The sequence below is a fragment of the Serinus canaria genome, chromosome 5 (assembly GCF_022539315.1).
Source record: "Serinus canaria isolate serCan28SL12 chromosome 5, serCan2020, whole genome shotgun sequence".
Lineage (NCBI taxonomy): Eukaryota > Metazoa > Chordata > Aves > Passeriformes > Fringillidae > Serinus > Serinus canaria.
In genome coordinates this window covers 6,995,255-7,014,299 of record NC_066319.1, presented here as the reverse complement: position 1 = coordinate 7,014,299, position 19,045 = coordinate 6,995,255, and the positions used below count along the sequence as shown (strand labels likewise).

Here is a 19,045-nt window from a genome sequence, read left to right as displayed (position 1 = left end):
ATGAGAGTTTTTATTGTCCTCAAGGCAATCTGCCACGATTGCTCCCCTTTGCCCATACTCTACAGAGAGAGAGAAAGAGAGAAAAAAAATCTCCACAATAGTCACAGTTAGGAAACCTTAGTGAGAGTTTAATGACCAGCTACCAACTAATGGATGGTGGGTAACATATGGCAGAGCTTGGCCTCTTCACATATTGATTAAAAATAATTTAAAATTTAAAGCCAAGTTTGTTTGACAAGGTTCCAGCTTCTCAGCAGCCACTTAACAATCTGAATAAACCTAAAGGGGAAAAGCTTAAATTCTAACTAACCCAAGGCAAAGCAGAACAAAGTCATTGTCACATTACATAATTGAATCTATTACATTTACCCATGATTTTCTCCCTCTACCTAAAACAGTTGCTGATGCAAACAGCAAAGCAACTCTCTACAATATTTGGTAACCTTTGGAGAGTGCCTTTATTAGACCCTCCTTATTAAACACAAATATTAATGGCCACAATCAAGACCTGCTAGTCACAGTTAAACCACATAATATTATTTATTGCAATAGAATGAGTCTATTCTTATGCCCTTGAAGCACCACTTGAGTTCAATGGTCATATTTTTATACACATCTTTGTATTCTTTTTAGATTGATGAATGTCAGAAGTTGTAGCACTTGAGGTAATTGTTCCTAGTAGATGGATTTAAATAAAGTCTAACTGGATTACTTTTTATTTGCTGTCAAAACCAGCCACACACGCTAATAAATGGATTAGATAAAAGCATAGAAATTACAGTACCTGTCTCTATCAAGAATCAGATGTGCAGCTAAGAAGATTCTAAGTAATCGAAAGGAACAAATGCTGGTGATGAATTTTAAATGGTGTTTATTTGGAAAAGGAAAAAAAAAGAAAAATCCTCTATGGCTCAGCTATACATACAGTAAGGATCTGGATAAAAACTTGGGATATTTGGAAGCTGATATAAATTGGTGGCTAAAGAATAAAGATCTCAGTTATTCTCAGGAGACTGAAACCTGCTCCTGATTCGGGTGCTGAACTGCTCCATAACCTTAGAAAGGTCACTTGGTCTCTAGCTTGTCCCTTAGACTGTTTTTAGTGGCTTCTACAAAATGTTCTGATCTTTGTTGAGGCTCTGCCCATTAAATCAACACCAAAGGGTCACCAAGATAGGGTTCAGGGCTGAGAGCCCCTTCAGATCCACTGCAAACATTTCCCACGCCTTGCAAAATAAAAAGGCAGGTATCATAAAAATTCTCTTTGGAAATGGCACACCCCAGGTACTCAGAGAACACCATCATTACCCTGCTTAAAGTTGCAGTGATGCAAAATATTTGCCTCATTTATGATCCACGATTGCCACGGATCAGCTGAACTGGAAGGAGCTGCAGGATGTAGGGAGCGCAAATACTGGGAGCAGCAAGGATTCCTTGGTTCCTGTGAACCCTAGTCAGAAGAAAGAGCAACACACAGAAGCTGTGATGAGGGTGTTTTTGGGTATGAAGGAGTGGCAGAGGATGTGTTGGAAAACACAGCACTGATGACATGATGGCATATAAAAAAATGACAGTTGATGGCAGAAATTCTGAGGGAAGAAAATGTGTGTTCTTTTCCTGAGTAGCAGCAGCAGCAACGTGGGGAGTGGGTAGCACAAGCAAGGAGATGCAGCTTGGTTCTCAACCAAGAAGGTCAGTTGATTCCATATTTTAGCAAAGTGACTTTAAAATATTTTTGCAGTTTGACTTAATTACATTTGCTGACTTCTCTTTAATGGAATTGCTAAAATACACTTTAACAGCTGAATTTATTTCTAGAGATCTTCTATTATGGAAGCACATTAGTTCATGACAGAATTTTGAAAGGGATTAAGCTACATGTGGATGGAAGACAGAAAGAGGGATCCCAAAGTGCCACAGGAGTTAAGACCTAACTTGTTTAAATGCTTTTATAGGAACACCACAAAAAAAAAAAAAAAAGACTGGATATGAAAATATCATCTTTGAGCACCTATAGATGTGTCAAAATCTGTCTGGAAACTATGCATTAACTGCAGCGTGCTCCTTAGAGATAACAAAGAATGACTGTTGCATTTTACTGATTGGAAACTGGAATGTAGCAAGAGATTTTTCCAAGGTCACACAGGAAAATCTGTGTCAACACGAGGATTAGAAGTGAGATCATCTGGCTTCCAGCTCCATAAAATCATCCTTCCTCTAAAAAAAAAAAAAAATTACTTGTCTTTTCTAACAATAAAAGCAACTGCAGGAATGGGTGGTCTTCTGTATTTGCCTTTCAAGTTCAAAAATATAAGGAATGATCAGCTCTGGTTCTGCCCTGCATTTGGACTTCCTAGATGCTTCCCAAGGATTGCCAATGCACACTGAACATAGGAAAGAAGTGAACAGCTTAATTCTCATCTCATTCCTTCCCCTTCATGTCCCCAACAGCTAACAACCCAAGTCAGGATTAAACAAACTAATCCTCAGCACACTCAATTTTCTTTCAGGTGTCTCCACGGGATCTGATCACATCCCAGCCTTTGGTGTATTTTTCAAATCTACAAGGCAGGAAGCACAGGTCTTCATCAAAAGAAGAGGAACAAAGGTTTAGACCAGGAAGTTGCTAAAAATCAGACAGAAAGTAGGTTTTTGAAAGCAGTTTCCTAATTCAAAGCTGAGTGCTTCACCTGTTGTATCCACCTGCATCCCAAAAGCCTGAAGGAGGTAACTGGGACTCAGTGTGAGTGCCAGTACCACCTTGTATTAACTCATATCAGCCAAGCATAAAACATTAAATGATACAAAACTGGGCCATTGCCAATTAGTTGCGGCATTTATTCTGCATTTGAAGTGCAATATGTTACCTTGGTTTGGTTGGTTTTCATATTTGGGACAACATCAGTGTGCCATGCTGGCATGAACACGCAAGAACAACTTCTGCAGGATTGCAGCTGCCGTGGGAGCTTCTGGCAGGCCAGGGGTATCCACCAAGTGTCCACTGAAATCATGTTCTCAGTTTTATACATTGTATAAACAGGATAAAACTGAAGCCAGTAGAAGGAACCTAAATGCCTTCCACAGAAAATATGCTCAGAACACCAAGGGTGCCATCATTTCCTCTCAGGCAGTTGCACGTTGCCCATAAACATCATTGGAGTTTATGTGCACACAAATGATCTCTGAACTATTTGTCGTTAAATTTAATTAAAATCTCCTGTCTGAGGGGAAAAATAATAGGACCTGAGAGTGCATTTGGAAGCCATTAAGGACAGCCTTTGTGCACTGTGGAAGGGCACATCACAGCTGAAATAGCCTTGTGTCAGTGCAAGTGTGGAGGAGCAGGGATACACATGGCACTGCAGAGGGGCAAGGGAAGGCAGAAGAGAGGGGCTGCAGCCTCTGCACTTCCCAGGAACCTTGGATCTTTCTGCCTGACAGGATGCTAGAATTTTCATCATGGCAAACATTCTCCAAAAGGAAAGCAAAGGAGGGTCAGGAAACCCTTGTGGAACAGGTCTGATTCTGCCATTCACTGGCCCTGTGGAAGGACAGGAGGGCATTTCCAGGGAAGTCAGGGAAGCACAGGCTTTGCATCACATTTGCAGAAGCTCCTGTTGCAGATATTTTTAGGGTCATGGAGGACTTCCTCCTCCCTTCCTTGCCCCCCTTCTGCAAGCAGGTCAAGTAAAAGTCTGCTGCCCTGAGCTATCTCTCTTAGCAATCTGATAAACATATGGACATACTCTGGCTTACTAAAAATGGGAAATCAATTTCAAAGGCAAGACAAATATTATTTGCTTTCTTCCCATCTGCTGTGATATGTGAACACGGCTGCTTTCAGCAGGGATACAGGATTATTGATTTAGGATATTTATAGTGTTTGTGCCGTTATCAGGCCAGCTATCAGAAGGCTGTAGGAAAGGCTGTTTGACCCTACAGGCTATTTAAATATGTAGCTGCTTTAATAAAGTCAGATTTTCTTATTCAAGTTGACAGCAATACTATTTCATGTCGTGCCTAAAGATGCCATTTCCTGCTTTGTCATCCACTTCTGTTTGATAGCAAGTCAAATTAAATGTAATTGTTAAAGGTCTCTCCCCTCTCCATGGTGACCCCAATGCATTTCCAGGCTGCTGCTCTGACCCTCTGGGTCTGCAAAACGCTGATTTTCACTACACCACTGCCTTTTTACCCATAATCAGGCTGAGTCACTTTGCTGGAGGAAGCACAGAAAGCCAGAGGACCATTTACTGTAAGTGCAGACTGGCTTTTAAATAGATGAGATTTGAGAAGTTTCTCCATAAATAATCAAGCCAAACAATTGTGAAGTGGCCACAGATAACTATCTAAAAAGAGAGAGCACTGTGGGCTTCCAGCAGTAGCCCAGGCCAAAATGTGAAATATCCAATTTGGATTGCTGCTGAGAGCATATAATCAATATCTTTCATAATAATATTTCATCCAACCCATAAACACTTCTCCACATTGCTCAAGCCTTACCAGCACACCCACAAGTTGTCAGGAGGGCTTATTTTGGAATTAATTAATGATAGCCTGTGCTCACAGAGAGCTCCATACAGCAATGTGTGGCTCTGTAAAGAGACATGGTCCACATAGCAATTAGTCTCAGGAGAAAAAGCACCTTTTAGGATTGGATTAGGACGACTGATGCTCCTAGAAATATTGGGTTATTGGTGTGACTATCTCTTGACCCCTCCAGCCTTATTTCTCTATCATTTCAAGTTGAAAATAACTAGAGAAAAATGCAAGGTACTGTAATATAAGCCAAACAATAATATACATTAGTTACCAAATAAAGCATTTAATAGCCAAGCAGATTTTTTAACAAATATTTCATGTGTTATGCAGATAAAGCCCTGAGCTGAGACTCACAAGAGCTGTATGTGATTCTTGGGTCTCTCAAGGCCTTTCTACAGCCACCCTTAGATCTTAGACCTGGCCGCTCCCTGTCATTGCCTCCCAGGGAACAGAGATGGTCCTGGAACAGGGATTCAACTCAGGCTGATGGAAGCCTGAGACAGATCAAACTAAGGCAAACTCCCAAATCTAAAGCAGGGACAGGGCCTGTCAGATCTTCCCTCCCATGAAGGATTTGGGGACCTGAGGCCTTCACAGGGGAATGAGTGTGAATAACTAAGGCAAAGATTACTCCAGGGATTCAGATAGGACAAGTCAGACTAATGGAGAGAAGCACTGACTTACAAAGCTACATGGCTTGAGGTAACTCAAACAGAAATGCAAGTTTAGAAAGCAATTCTGTGCTGAGGATCTGGAGGAGCTACAAGGTCATGAGAAAAACTAGGTTTAGTTCCACCACATCAGCAAACTCCCTTTTGCAGCAGGTGATAACTGGCTCACAAACATCTGGCTGCAGTTGTAGGGAAGTCCAAGGAGAAGGAATTGAAGCAGCAGCAGTGTATGAAATCATCTGGGGTTATATCATGTTATAATGTTACTCAAATGCAGCAGGAATGTTGGAAGTCACTGACTGAGCAGCATCATGGCAGGACAAGTCCATCTCTGTGCACAGCGTGTTCCTGAACAGCCAAGGGCTCTGCTGGGACTTAATCACAATATTTTCTAATAACAGGCATAATTTGCTGCAAAAGTTACAGAATTAATCTTTGGGGTCAGGTAACCCCCATGTCTCAAAGGCTCTAACACTTTATCACAGGCACCGCTCCTTCTGACCGGAAGAAGCATTTAATAGGAAATCCTGACATCTGGAAGAGCACATCTGGCAACCATAATGTTTCCAAACCTGCTAAGGATCCTTTTACGTCAAATTATTACCAACTTCCTTGTGTCATGTTCTCTCTTTACAAGGTAGGCCTGCATCACCCCCATTTACCCCACACGGCACCAACTGAGCAGCATCAATTATACAATAATCACCTGTTGTTCTGTAGCACAGTGAAACTTTTAAGACATTCCTGGTGCTGGTGAAAAGTCGAGAAGTTTACAGTGAGGTATCTTTTGGTTGTTCAGTATTACATGGCAGCTGAAAACTGCTAATAAAAGGAGCACAGGAAGGAACATAAAATCTGAGTCAGGCCTTAAGCCAAGCTCTGCGTACAGGGGATGGGAAGGACACTCTTGTATTTTCACATCTACTTGACATGAGGTTTCTTGCCTTTTTCTCTGGAGCAGTCTGGGGTTGCTGCTGTCGAACATATCCAACAACATGTCCATAAAGGAATCCCTAAAATACTTTGAAGTATCTTTCCCACATTGTAGGATAAATTCACAGGGGAAAAAGGATGTCTCTGAACAGTTAGAGAGTCTATCAAAACAGCATGGCGCTCAACAAGAAGATGTTTTGGTTGCCCTTTTACCAATGTAAGTCTCTTTTGTCTCCAAAGGCACCTCATCTGCTACATTGTTGTGATTTTGCCTCTGTTCAAGTCCTTTCTTGTGACCTTTTCCACTTATCAAACCGAGAGTGCTCCCTACACCTCTCTACTGACATAACTCAGAGACCCTCACCACATAAGGCCTTGGAGCTCCCACTCATCCCTCATTGCCTTCCAAACCCATCCTTCCATTCATTGCTGCTCTGTCTTGCCAGCACTTAGCAACTGGAACAATTCTCTGCACTTGCTGATTAAAATCTTTTTGTTGGGAAATAGCTGATATATAAAATATCACATAGAAATTATTTCACAGAATCACAGAATCATTAAGACCTTTAAGCAACCCTTAACCCAGCACCATCCATGTTCGCTACTAAACAAAGTCCCTAGAACCATATTCCCATATCTCCACTGTCTGGTGCACAGCAACAAAACATATCATTATTGCTCAAAAAGTGTATCAAATCAGGTCAAATCATATTTGGGTTTTCCCGCATTTTTTTAACTCTTATTAAATAAAATCTGCTATTAAACCAAGAACAAAGTAGAACCTGAGATTGGATGTCCCCATGTCTGATCCAACAAAAATTATTTTTCTAGGATGGACTTAGCTTAGAGGAAAGGAGCTATATTTACAATATTCTGTGCAAAGCTTAGCTAAAATTGCAATAACTGTGTGAGGCTGACAGTTGAATCATAGAGCCCTGAACCAAGTGTTTGGTTTCCACTCTGCAATCCCAGATAATTCTCCTCACACTTTACCTTCAAGTCGCCGTGCCTTGACATTTCAAGAAATACCAAGGATACTTTCTCTGACTCGATGTGTGTTCCCTGCACAGACAGAGGGCATTTCACAGGAGTCGGTGGAACAGAAACATAAACAAACCCCGTGCCCTGGATAGGCCTCTGATCAGGAATGCTAAACACCTCCCCCTGCTCCCTGTCACGGATATCTCCAGCCCCATGGGTCACCGCTGGTGGCCACAGCTTTGAATCACATGCTGGGCCTCCAATGATTTATCACCCCTTAACAGTTTTTGTGTTGAAGATTCCCAGTCGGGAGCTCTGCTCCCCTTCCCCCCCACCATGAAGTATTACCCAAGAGCATCAAAACCCAAGCAGGAAAACACACTGTCCATGTGGAAGCAGAGTTAAAGCTGTTTAAGAAAACTACTTGTTACCCACAGACACTTATAGCAAATAATTAGTGAAACCATAAAAGATTGCAGGAATTATGCAAAGGTTAAAAAGTTAAAGACTTGAAATCTTGTAGAGTGTCTCCAACAGACTACATGGGTGTCTGTTGCTCTCTGCACATTCCATTTAAAAACACAGTCAGTCCTGCTTTTGATAAATCCTTGCTATGAGATTCACCTTAGTTTTCAGCCTCCAGCTGCTTCTGTGGAACTTGCTTCAAGAGTTTATGATGAACAGAAAAACTGTGCACAGGAAAAACTCCATCACTTAGAGAGTGCCAGCACGTGATGTGGTAATTTCTGGTCTGAGTACATAACCAAGATTTGTCTCACAGGAAACACTGATGCAGCATTTTTCATCCACAGGTCTGCAAAGTTTCCAGCACCTTCATTCCAAAGCCAAGCTGACTTTCAAATTCACAATGTGGGATGCTGCCTAAACCGGGGTAAAGCCAAGCTTTCCTAGTCTCCAGTAAAAAGGCTCTGGGACTGACCTACACATTTCTCAGGAACAGATAAACTTCCTTTACTTGATCAGGCTCACTGGGCAGTAATGGTGATACCAAGTCCTCATGCCTGCGTCTCAGATTGCGGCAATAACCCCTGCAGGTGGTGGTGCTGGCAGTAGTGAGGATACTATTTGTCCCTCTCCTACTGTGTTGGAGATCTGGTGGATCCAAACAATCCATCCAGTTACTTTTTCTCTAAAACAAAACAAAACAAAACAGTAGACCCACTATATGTGAGTTCTGAACACAGTTAAACTACCAATTATGCACAAGAGCCACGTCATTTCAGCCACTGAACAGAGTTGACCATTTATTAGTATTTGTTTCAGTGGCAGGCCCTTTGAACAAACGGGTCACACTTCACTCCTGCTTCTCTCCCTCACACCTCTACTATCACTCAATGGTCTAATCAAAGACACATAATGCCAGCAACAGAAGAATCAGGTTGGAAAACAAAATAAAGTGATACCTGTTGGTGACATTCAGAAAATGAAGTCCAAAAGGCAAAAAATCCAACTCATCAGTCAAATAAGTATCTTGGAGGGATGCATGGGAGGCCTCCTGCTGCCCAGGTCAAGGACACAGCTTCAGCACATCCCTTCTCCACTCCCATCCAGCTCTCATGCTTATGGAAAGCAGGGTGACAAGTGGGGACAATGTGGATAGAGAGACACATATCTCACCCTGGCATGGAGCTGTGATGGAGCCAGGGAACACACACTGCTGTGAGAACTGAGAAAGACCTGCAGCTGCCTGATTTTATGTACAGCTTTAGCAACTACCAACATTTTGTAGGTTCTTTACTTGTACAACATGGAAGCAGGAATTCTTATGGGGAGAAGGTGTATTCTTTATACATTTAATCCAAATCTCCCTGATCTACGTCTCAATGATGCTAAGCACTCACAGCCATAATCAAAATCAAGCCATTCTGGGATTATTTTCTGTAAACACAAGGTGCCCTGTTATATGTAAAGTTATAATCTGTAAAACAGTGACTCAGTGCCTGTCCAAATAGAAATGCACAATTAATAAAGCATAACCTGCAACATTACCTTACAAACAGGTAACTTACCTGGGAAAAAGGGCAATCCACCACTAAAACAAGGTTACAACACAGGCTCTCTTCCCACTTCCTTTACAAAGGCATGGAATGATAGTAATGATTGTCCAACACAATTGCTAGCACAGAGTGTATAAATAGCATTTTTGCATGATGTCACACAACTACCACTGCCCTACATGGCAACAGGTCCCTAATAAATAAGTGTCTGTGACAATGAGGGGCAGGCCAGAACCCTTACAAGCAAATTGCTTCTTTCTTGTGGTTCTACCACTTGCCATAGACTGTGAGCAGAAGTATTAAAATCAAAAGCTAATACACAAGAGGCTTGTTTATTGCATTGTATGAACCAAAGAAGAATTTCCGCAATATGACACAGAAGGCAGAGTGCACAAAAATTCCTCTGAAGTCTGCAGAGAACATTGAACAGACCCTTCTCTGTATTAGCCTTTCTCTCACATATCTGTGTTTTGAATTTTAACACAGCTGTGAAAGAAAAAAAAAGAAAAAAAGCCGCACCAATAAGCTTTGCTAATTGGGCTTTCAAAAGCCAGAGACAAAGGGAAGTTTGGGGAGGAGATGAGTTTGCTGTGGGCAGTGGCTGTGTCAGACAGCCAATGACATCACTGCCTGTGTTGTCTCCATCACAATTTTCCAGAACAGGATTACAGCGATGACAGATTCCATTCCAAAACTCCCAGGCAGCTCTTTACATAGATGTTAGCAGAACAAAAGCATTACACAAGATTTCCTCTCTCTGTTGAGCAGCATTTGATGCTCTCTAACGCTCACCTTGGGAAAAGCTCTGGAGAACCATATGGACTTGCTGAAATCACACAGGATGTCCTGTCTCACAGGCCAAACTCAAGAAACCTCTGTGGGGCAGACAGAGCAGAGGAAGTGGGTTTTATTTTAGTGGTGCCTTTTATTTCCAAGAAGAGAGCAGGGATAACTTCCAAAGTTTTGCACTGCACCTCTAGGTCCAATGGCCACATTTTGCATAGAAAATTGTAATGGTGGCCTATTGGGGCATAATGGGAAGTAGAAAAACAGAAAAAGCATCAACACTATGAGCTGCATTAGAGAATTCTTTAGTAGCTACAAATAAGTAACATAAATTTTTAAAATCCTTTCACTTTCATCTTTAAAAACTCAGTTCCCCACTTGTACAGAATTCTGAACACAGCTAGTTGTCTAGGAAAGTACAGGAAGTCCCAGCTCTTGATATTTGGATGTAAGCTTTCATTTAAAATTAATAACCACCATTGTCATGTATTTCAATTAAAAGTGGCCCAGTAGTGAAGAACTGATATGCTCAATTAACCTAGTTATCTTCTCTGATTCAGTTATTTTTTTACTTTCACCATTGGCAGGAAGTTAAATTAATTAATAATTAAATTAAATAATTAAATTATTAAATTAATATCCTTATTTTGTGTGTAAATTTAATCTGATTTGTGTATATTGCTGATTTCATCATCTTAAACAACATTACCAGTATCAACTCTCTTCTGTGTGTCACTTGATCTGAGGAGAAATGTTTTCTTCTTCACAGAAGAAAAATGAGCAAACATTTTCAAAATTTGATGCATACAACTGAGCACAAAGCATTTATCTAATTTTCATGCTCTGTATATTAGAGGAGTGATCAGAACTTAAAAGCAGATAGAAATAATAGCATGCATTCTTTTGGAGCTGCCATTTTTAAAAATTGCCCATAAAATGTTATAGTTCTATCTTTTTCCCAGCCTTCCTTACACATGTACCTCCATGTTGGTATTTAGTTAATGGAAAATCAAAGGAAATTTAAAAAGTGTTGTTGTAAGGAACCACTTACATTTGAGAGAACAGCTTCATGGTCATTATCTGGCTTGTGCTTTGGAGCTGCACTGGAAGGTTTGGACTTCTTACCCAGCTCCATTCCCTGCCCCAACCTGGTTTATTAATGCCAGTGAAGACCAGGCATATGTTTCAGACAAACTCAGTGAAAGTGCCTCCTTCACAGCTACTCAGGCCCATCTCTGCTTGCTGTATAATTCCTGTGTCCCCTGCTGTACCCTGGCATTTCTGCAATGTGGTGAAATGAATTCAGATGAAGAGCACAGCTACTGACGTGCTGCCCAGCCCAAGTGATTCAGGCACATTCAGCTTCATTGCTGTGACCTCCCAGGTCCCCAGGATTTATCTCTGTAGACAACACCATCACCAAAAGCATCAAAAAGTGCAAGGAAGGTGCTGTGTTTCAGAAACTCTTTTTTTAAACCTTTAAGCGCAAGCACAGGGTTGTAATAAGAAAGTATTACATTGCATTACCAGGCATGTCACTGCAAGCAAAACCACATCTTGGGTAGTTTGAGAGGCAGACAAATACTGTGACTGTCTTTTTCTTCTTGATGTCCTTGGATAATTGATCTTGAGCTAGGAACTTTGCATTCCAGCAGAAGCCTGGATTAAAAACATAGACCAACAACAGTCAGCCATCAATCTTGAGGCAATCTATCCTGTCGGCAACCATTTGTATGAGCCATTAGCTATTCAGTAACTCAGGAAGAGATCATCTTTCAAAGAGAATAAACTCTCAGTGCATATCCCCATTCATTCCTCCTATTCTTTTGCTAATTCCCATCTATTACTCCCTCAGCACTTGCAGTGAAATTGCATGCTCATTGCTTTGGTCATATTTATATACCACATTACTAAGCATCAGAAAAGAAGAAATAACTGCTTTGGGTTTTTTCCACATACAATTTCCAACAAAGATTTGAGAGAGAATTTTCCAAAAATACTGCAGACCAGGATGCAATAATATCCTCCAGCATGTATCCATACCTACATGATTCTCAGTTTTACCTATTTCTCCTGACATCATTCCTGAAGTGCAATGTAGTACCAGGAGTAGCAGCATTAAATTAAATTAAATTAAATTAAATTAAACAGCACATCCTCATTGTGAGGGTCCTTTCTCACTGCCAAAGCAGCGTAAAATGAGAGGTTAGGTAAGATGAAGGAGACAAAGGCTTTGTTTTCAAAAAAGGCATCTCTTCAGAAGGCATCTCCTCTTCAAAAACTTTGGAGCTGTCTTTCCTGTGTCTGAAAATACTCTCATTTTATATACATACATTTTACTGAGAGAACATACAAAATTCACCTTGAAAGTCAGTTATGCTGCCTGCCTGTATGGACCAAGGGCTGGGAGGAGGGATGCTGATTGCTGGATCTTTTCACTGTGCCCCTGCCTCTCCCGAGGCAGCTTCCTGCTTCATCTACTGCCCCAAATCAGCCCAGTTTTCCATCACTGAGGCAAACTCAGCCTCAATGTCTGCTCTGCTGTTCGTACATCAGTAGAGAAGAAGAAAGAAACCATTCCCCTTTCCTGGGCTGAGACAGACTCCTCAGAGCCCACTGGACACGAGCACATTGTCCAGTGTGTGTCTTCAGAGCACCAACCTACAGCATCCATAGCCTATTGGACTTCCAAGTAACTCCATTACTCTGCACAGTCTTCTTAATTGTTTAGGTAAATTTTTTAATTGTTAACATCCTCTGGGGTATTCCCATTGGAATTCTTGCTCCTAAAGACCAACAACAGACTAAAGCAAATTGTATTACTTTGGGACTGGTCATTAAGGCTGTTACATTGTTTTTCCTTCTTTTCAGATAGCAATTACAGGCTGTGAAGTGTCATTACTTTTTTTTTCCCCCCCAGTACATTGCACTGAAGGTCTTCCTGGCCACATGAAGATTACAATTAATCAGCTCATGATCTTTCACTTAATGAACTTGGTTAACAACATCACATTCAGAACTCCAAATATATTTCCAAGCCATCAGGTTCACAGCATTTTATATTAAAGCTAACAAATAATTTCAAGAGATGCTTTTTCACCTTTTATAAATTGAAGCCAATTTGATCAAGCCACGAGCAATGCAATTTTCAAAGTCCAGGAAAATAGTCTGGTGCCTAATCACAGCAGAAGAGTCAACCCTTACAGATTGAGGGTTGATTAAGGGTCCTCTTTAAATTCCTAGTCTAAACAATCGTATGTTTTAAGCAGAAACAGCAACATTGAAATAAAAAGGTGTAAGCTATTTGAAGGGGTTTTATCTAATATAAAAAAGTGATTTTTTTTTTTTTAATATAAAAAGCATGCATTTTCTGGCCAGCTTCACTTTAAAGGAATTTCATATGCACAATTAAGATATTAAGCATGGGCCCAACCATGTTACGAATTTAAGTGTGCCAATACTGACAAATCATTGGCATTTAACAGTTCTGTCTTTAAAATCATCATAATTTGACTTCAGAGCACTGCAAAAAGCTATAAAAGGGTTTTAAGAGCTGGAAAATGACTTTTCTTTCCAGACTGTTCAGAGAACTGTACATTCATTGTACTTTTGAAAGCAATGTGACTTGTGAAACTGGCAACTTTCCCATCCATAACGTCTTAGAGATGTTTATAGCACATGATATTTTAATTGCCTGGTGACAAAATTATTTGGAAATAGATCAGTTTCACAATGCATTTGCTTTGTATTTTAAACAAAAAAGCATAAGGTGTGAATATTGCTAAGGTCTGGACATAAGGCTGACAATACAACACAAATGTTAGGGGGAGGTGTCCATAACCCACCACCCTTAGTGAATCCATGAATCCATATGCACAAGCTTAGGTGTGGGGAGGGATTCAGTCTGGCCAGCAATCACCCAGGTGCATCACAGATTCATAACCCTCATCAAGTTTAACCTAGGCCATGTCTTCTAAAGGATGGTCTCCCAAGCAAGCAGTGCCTCCTGCCTCAGACCAGCACTTCTCTTTTTTTTTTTTGGGTTTTTTTTTTTTTTTTGTTGTTGTTTTTTTTTGTTTTTTTGTTTGTTTGTTCGTTTGGTGAATAAAACCGCGGTAGCTTCTAAACACCTACTGCTATTTGAAATAGGGAGCTGCTGGACAAAGAAGACAGAGCTACTCAAAAAAATGTATCAAGTCATTCTACAGTCAAATTACAACATTGTGTCTGATTTGCATAAACCAGGCCACAGAATTCCATCCAGCTGACAAACTGATTTTTTGTTGGTTTTTTTTTTTTTGGTGCATGTATGAAGGAGTATTTTTTACACGGAGTATCTCCCTGAACCCTGAACCTATAGGACTGATTGGATGTGAATGGGGAGTCTGCTGCCTTTTAAGCCAGTTTTGCCATCTTTGATTTGATGTGTAAAATACTCAAATGGCTTTGGATACACCACCTGGGGGACTGGCTTTGACTGCATGTCACACCTCCAAACCTGGACTCTTTTTTTATAGAACCAGTATTGGATGTGGTCATGTAGCCAAACTCCGGCAGTTCTGGAATTTGTGCTTCACTTTCTCTAAGCTCATGCCCAGAGAAAATTCAATCTGTCAGCCACACACCAACAGATTTTTCTTAACATCCCACCTTTTTTAAGAGGTAGTCAGGAGGGTTGATTTGCTTGGCAACTACATTCAGCAGAGAGGGGAAAATAATAAAGTGTTTAAATGTTTTTCATTGCAGCTTTTTAATTTGGAAGCTCCTTCCATTTCCCAAGATTTTGGGTTGTTTGTCTTATTTTTAAGTTATCATACAGGTAACTTTACAAGGCATTTTGAAGTTAAAAATCAGGGGAAAAACCACTTCAGTACAATCCACAGTTTTAGACTCTTGAAACTGTGTGTGCAAAGGGTAAAGAATTTTCTTTTCTTTTCTTTTATTTTATTTTACAAAGCACACAAAATATACACTGTACTTGACACGTGCACAACTCAGGGCACTTAATCCAAGTACCATTTACTGTACTTGGTAATTTGCAAATTTAGGTCCTGCTGAAATATATGAAAGGAAACCCTCTCATGAGCATGATTTTGATTTACAGCAGCTAAAGTTCTAAGCTGTAGATGAGTCTCTCAAATATTTGTTTATAGGAAAAACATGGGCCCCACTGTGGTATTTTCCACAAGGGTCACAGGATGAGGGAAGAGACGAGAAAGTTGACTCCATGTTTCAGAAGGCTTGATTTATTATTATATGATAGATAATATATTAAAACTATACTAAAAGAATAGAGGAAAGGATTTCACTACAAGGCTAAGCTAAGAATAGAAAAGGAATGAATAACAAAGGTCTTCTCCCAGACCGAGACCGGCCGGACAGGTGAACTGTGATTGGCTCCCAATTGGAAACAGCCTGATGAGGCCAATCACAGATTCCCCCTGTTGCATTCCACAGCAGCAGATAAGAATTGTTTACAGTTTGTTCCTGAGGCCTCTCAACTTCTCAGGAGGAGAAAAATCCTAAGGAAAGGATTTTTCATAAAACATGTCGGTGACACCCCACTCCTAAACTGGGATTTTACTGGAAGGCTGGGGTGGAAAAGGAGTTACACCAGTGTTCCTTGCCATATTAGAGATCATGTTTTGTAAATGGGGACTGACCTTTAGCTGTACCAGCACTAGCAGGTGTCACTGTAATTTATTCCTTCATGGGATTTCCTCTCTGGTGCTTCCCCAGTTCCGTGGCCTTGTTTATCAGCTCAGCAGTGCCTGTAACAAAACGTGCCCACATATTCCATGTCACATCCTTACCCGGAGCAAGGGGAGCCAGACACCCTGAAATATGGAATGTGCATTAGCCAGCATGCTCCATAAAATTCCAAAGCCTGAGACCTTTTCACAGCCTGACAGATTTTCCCATATAGCTTTCCACATTCCTGGCATAACCCAATACAGGCACTGCAGGCTGAATGATAAACAGAGACTCCTTCAGGAAACCTTGGGAAAGCGGAGCCTCAGAATATGACGCTTTGCTCTGAATATTACACAGGTGACCGAAGGCTGCACAGCCCATTTTTTCAAGACTGACAGAAAAAGTAAAAATGGGACAAAAAAAGTAACTATAAGTATCTGGCAATGACCTAGCACCACCCTCAATCACTATCTTTCGTGAAAAATAAAAAATACTTAGGTACTTTCTGATCCTGGAAAAAGCAGAAGCAGCATTTCAGCAGACACATGATTTTATATTGGTTTTGCATTAGGTGCATCAATGCATTTTATTGCAAATAAGTAAAATTTAACTGCAAATAATGAGAAGCATGAAAAAACATTTCTGCTAATTGACTCACTTCTATTTTTTCTATTTTGTTTATCAGCTGTGGCTTACACATATATCCACTGCAGCCTCAGACACAGGCAAGTGCATCCAGCACTCAGAAGGCACTCAGAAAACATGAGCCTTGCTACAGGCAGCACACACCCACTGAGCCAGGCTCTGAGCAGCATTCAAACCATGCAAAAATATCCCAGAGTGGAGCCAGGGCAGGTACACACTGCCAGGCCACTCCAGGTCACACCCCAGGGGAAAGCGGAGCATCTTCAGAGCTGCTCTGCTTCCCATCAGCTGCCAGGGGCTCCGAGCTGGCACAGGTCTCAGGCATTGCTGGGATGTTCTGACCACACTCATGGCTTTGCAGCCTGTGGAGCACAGGCAGAGAGGGGGAACAGAGGATTGACTCTCTCACAGAGTGACTTCTGTGGTGCAAATCCAGAGCAAAACCTCTGACAGCATAGCCAGGAGCCCCAGCCAGGTTGAGTAATGAGGACCTTGTGTGCAGCCACTGCACGTAGTGAGAGCACAAAGTACAAACAAAATAATGCACAAAGGACCACGGCCACTGTGCCCGTGTTAGAGCTGGGAAAGCTTCAGGTGGTACTGTTTGCAGTAGCTCTTGGGATGAAAAGGGGGAATGTGCACCTCCCATTCTTACAAAAACCTGGCCTATCTGTTATCCAAAATTATCTGCTAAAATAAAACAAACGTGTTACCATGTGTCTGACCACAGATTTGGGCAAAGCACCGGGCTGGGTCATACTGTCATCAGCTGTTACCCTTGTTTATGACTGGACAGCAAAACCAGATCCCATTGCCTCTGCTCCCTCCTCACACTACTCTGCAATGCCAACAAAATGACTGAACAGTATTTCCTGGATCTTTAAGCAGGCAAAATCTGAAGATTATTTTGAAGATTTCTGCCATTCTCAGTGATTTAAAAAATTGTTTGCAGGAAATAACCTGAAAACCTGTGTCATCAAAAAACTGATTTTGTGTTCTTTAGCATTCATCTAACTTTTAATTCTATGCAAAAGGAAAAAGCAGGTTCATTAATTAATAGATATCAAGTGCAAACTTTATATCCAAACTTGATATCCACTCTGTTGAGGTCAAGGTGCTAAATGGCTAAGCTGAAATTCTGATACTTAGTACAAACCATAGGCATGTCAACACCTGACTAAATCTGAGAAATTATATCCCCTGTACTACAGAAAAAGACAAAGCCAACAAACAGACCAAAAAAAATTATGCTTCCACTGGTGGAAGTAAATATTGAGAAGTAACTGACAACTAAGGAGACCACACATTTTAGTAATTTTGCTCACCTATGGAATGCAGTGAGCTATGAGTTGAGTAAGAACTCTCAGGATTTCCAGCTCTTCTACAAATTAAATCAGGGTGATCTGAAGACAAGGAAACAAATGCATCCAGGAAAGGTTTCTCCCTTTCACACACGACACAAGCAGCATTGATCCTAGCCAGTGAGGAACTTCTGGGAGACAAAACTCCCAGGTAATGGGCTGAGGGAGAACTTGGAAAGAACCATGACCCCAGTTCTGCTGAAAAAATGTTAATATTTATGAGAAAAAAAAAATTCTTTTACTTCCCAAACGTGTCTTTACAGTCTTGATCTAGAGCCACTGATAGAGATACAGATTGTATACATTATCTTTATTGTTAATAATATTACTCTAACATGTAGATGACAGAAACTGAATTCATCACTAATAATCATGCACTTTTTTGCACCAAAGGTAAATTTATCCGGTTTTAAGGTAGAGAACAATGTTTTGATTCACTCTACATTTTTGGAATCCAGCCCGAAACATCTAAATTTTCCCAAAATACAACTAATAAATATTTTAATAAAAATCTCAAACTAATCAGCATAGAAATTACACATACTCTTAGCTAGAGAAAAATATCATGAGTAGAATTTGGGGGAGACTAATCCCCCCCCCCCAGCACAGCAGAAAATTGGTAAGTATCTTTATCTTCACGTCCAATAAATATTTTCCTGTCTTACTGAAGAATAACCACTCTTGTGTGATGGAAATATATTATTTTAAATAGCTTTTTTTTTTTTTTTTTAAGTAATCCATCACTTGAACTTTCCAATTAATTCCTGTGAGCCACGAAAATGCCTGATGCAACGCTGCAATTTTAAAATCATCTGTGGTCACTGAAGCTGACCAAGCCACCATGTGTGCACACAATCTCTACCAGCAGTTAAAGACCAAGCTGTAGAACAGGTGATGCCACCATGTGGGGCCTTGACTGCTAAATGAGGTCAACTGACAGGCACTGTTCTGAAGGAGGGGGACAACATGGAAAGAAGAGCCAAGTTTGGAGAGGAAGCTTTGGGAGGCTGAGCAGCAGCCTCACAGGCAAGCTCCTATTGTGCTCAGAAACAGAAAGAATTTGACATCTGACCTCTCCTAGAAGAAAAACCCAAGCAGCATCTCCAGAGCAGGCAGTGAAGCATGGAAGTGCACTGTCCACACAACAAAGAGCAGATAAACCAAGACATACTGGATAAACAGATAAACAGGGGCTTCCTGGGTGTCTCTGGGAAAGCCCTGAAGATCCATGCTTTGAGAAACAGTGCTCAGATATCTTGTGAGAAGTTCTGAAACATCACTGAGACTGCTCTAAAACCCTCCACATTCACAGCTCTTTTTAGAGTTTTGTGACTCACTTCTCCATCAGACTTCGCTGTAAGCCTGATTCTTGTATCAAGCAACATTAATGTTCTCTCTTCTTTATCCAGCCAGG

General features: G+C 40.8%; 1 long non-coding RNA gene across 2 annotated transcripts in view; it reads right to left on the bottom strand.

The window, feature by feature from the left end:
* Window positions 1–9,240, bottom strand: part of LOC127059662 (uncharacterized) — a 176,580-nt gene extending 167,340 nt beyond the window's left edge. For both annotated transcript variants that reach the window (XR_007777668.1, XR_007777669.1), the window contains exon 1: window positions 9,158–9,240. This is a non-coding gene — a long non-coding RNA (uncharacterized LOC127059662). The remainder of the gene's footprint in view (window positions 1–9,157) is intronic.
* Window positions 9,241–19,045: the final 9,805 nt, after the last annotated feature.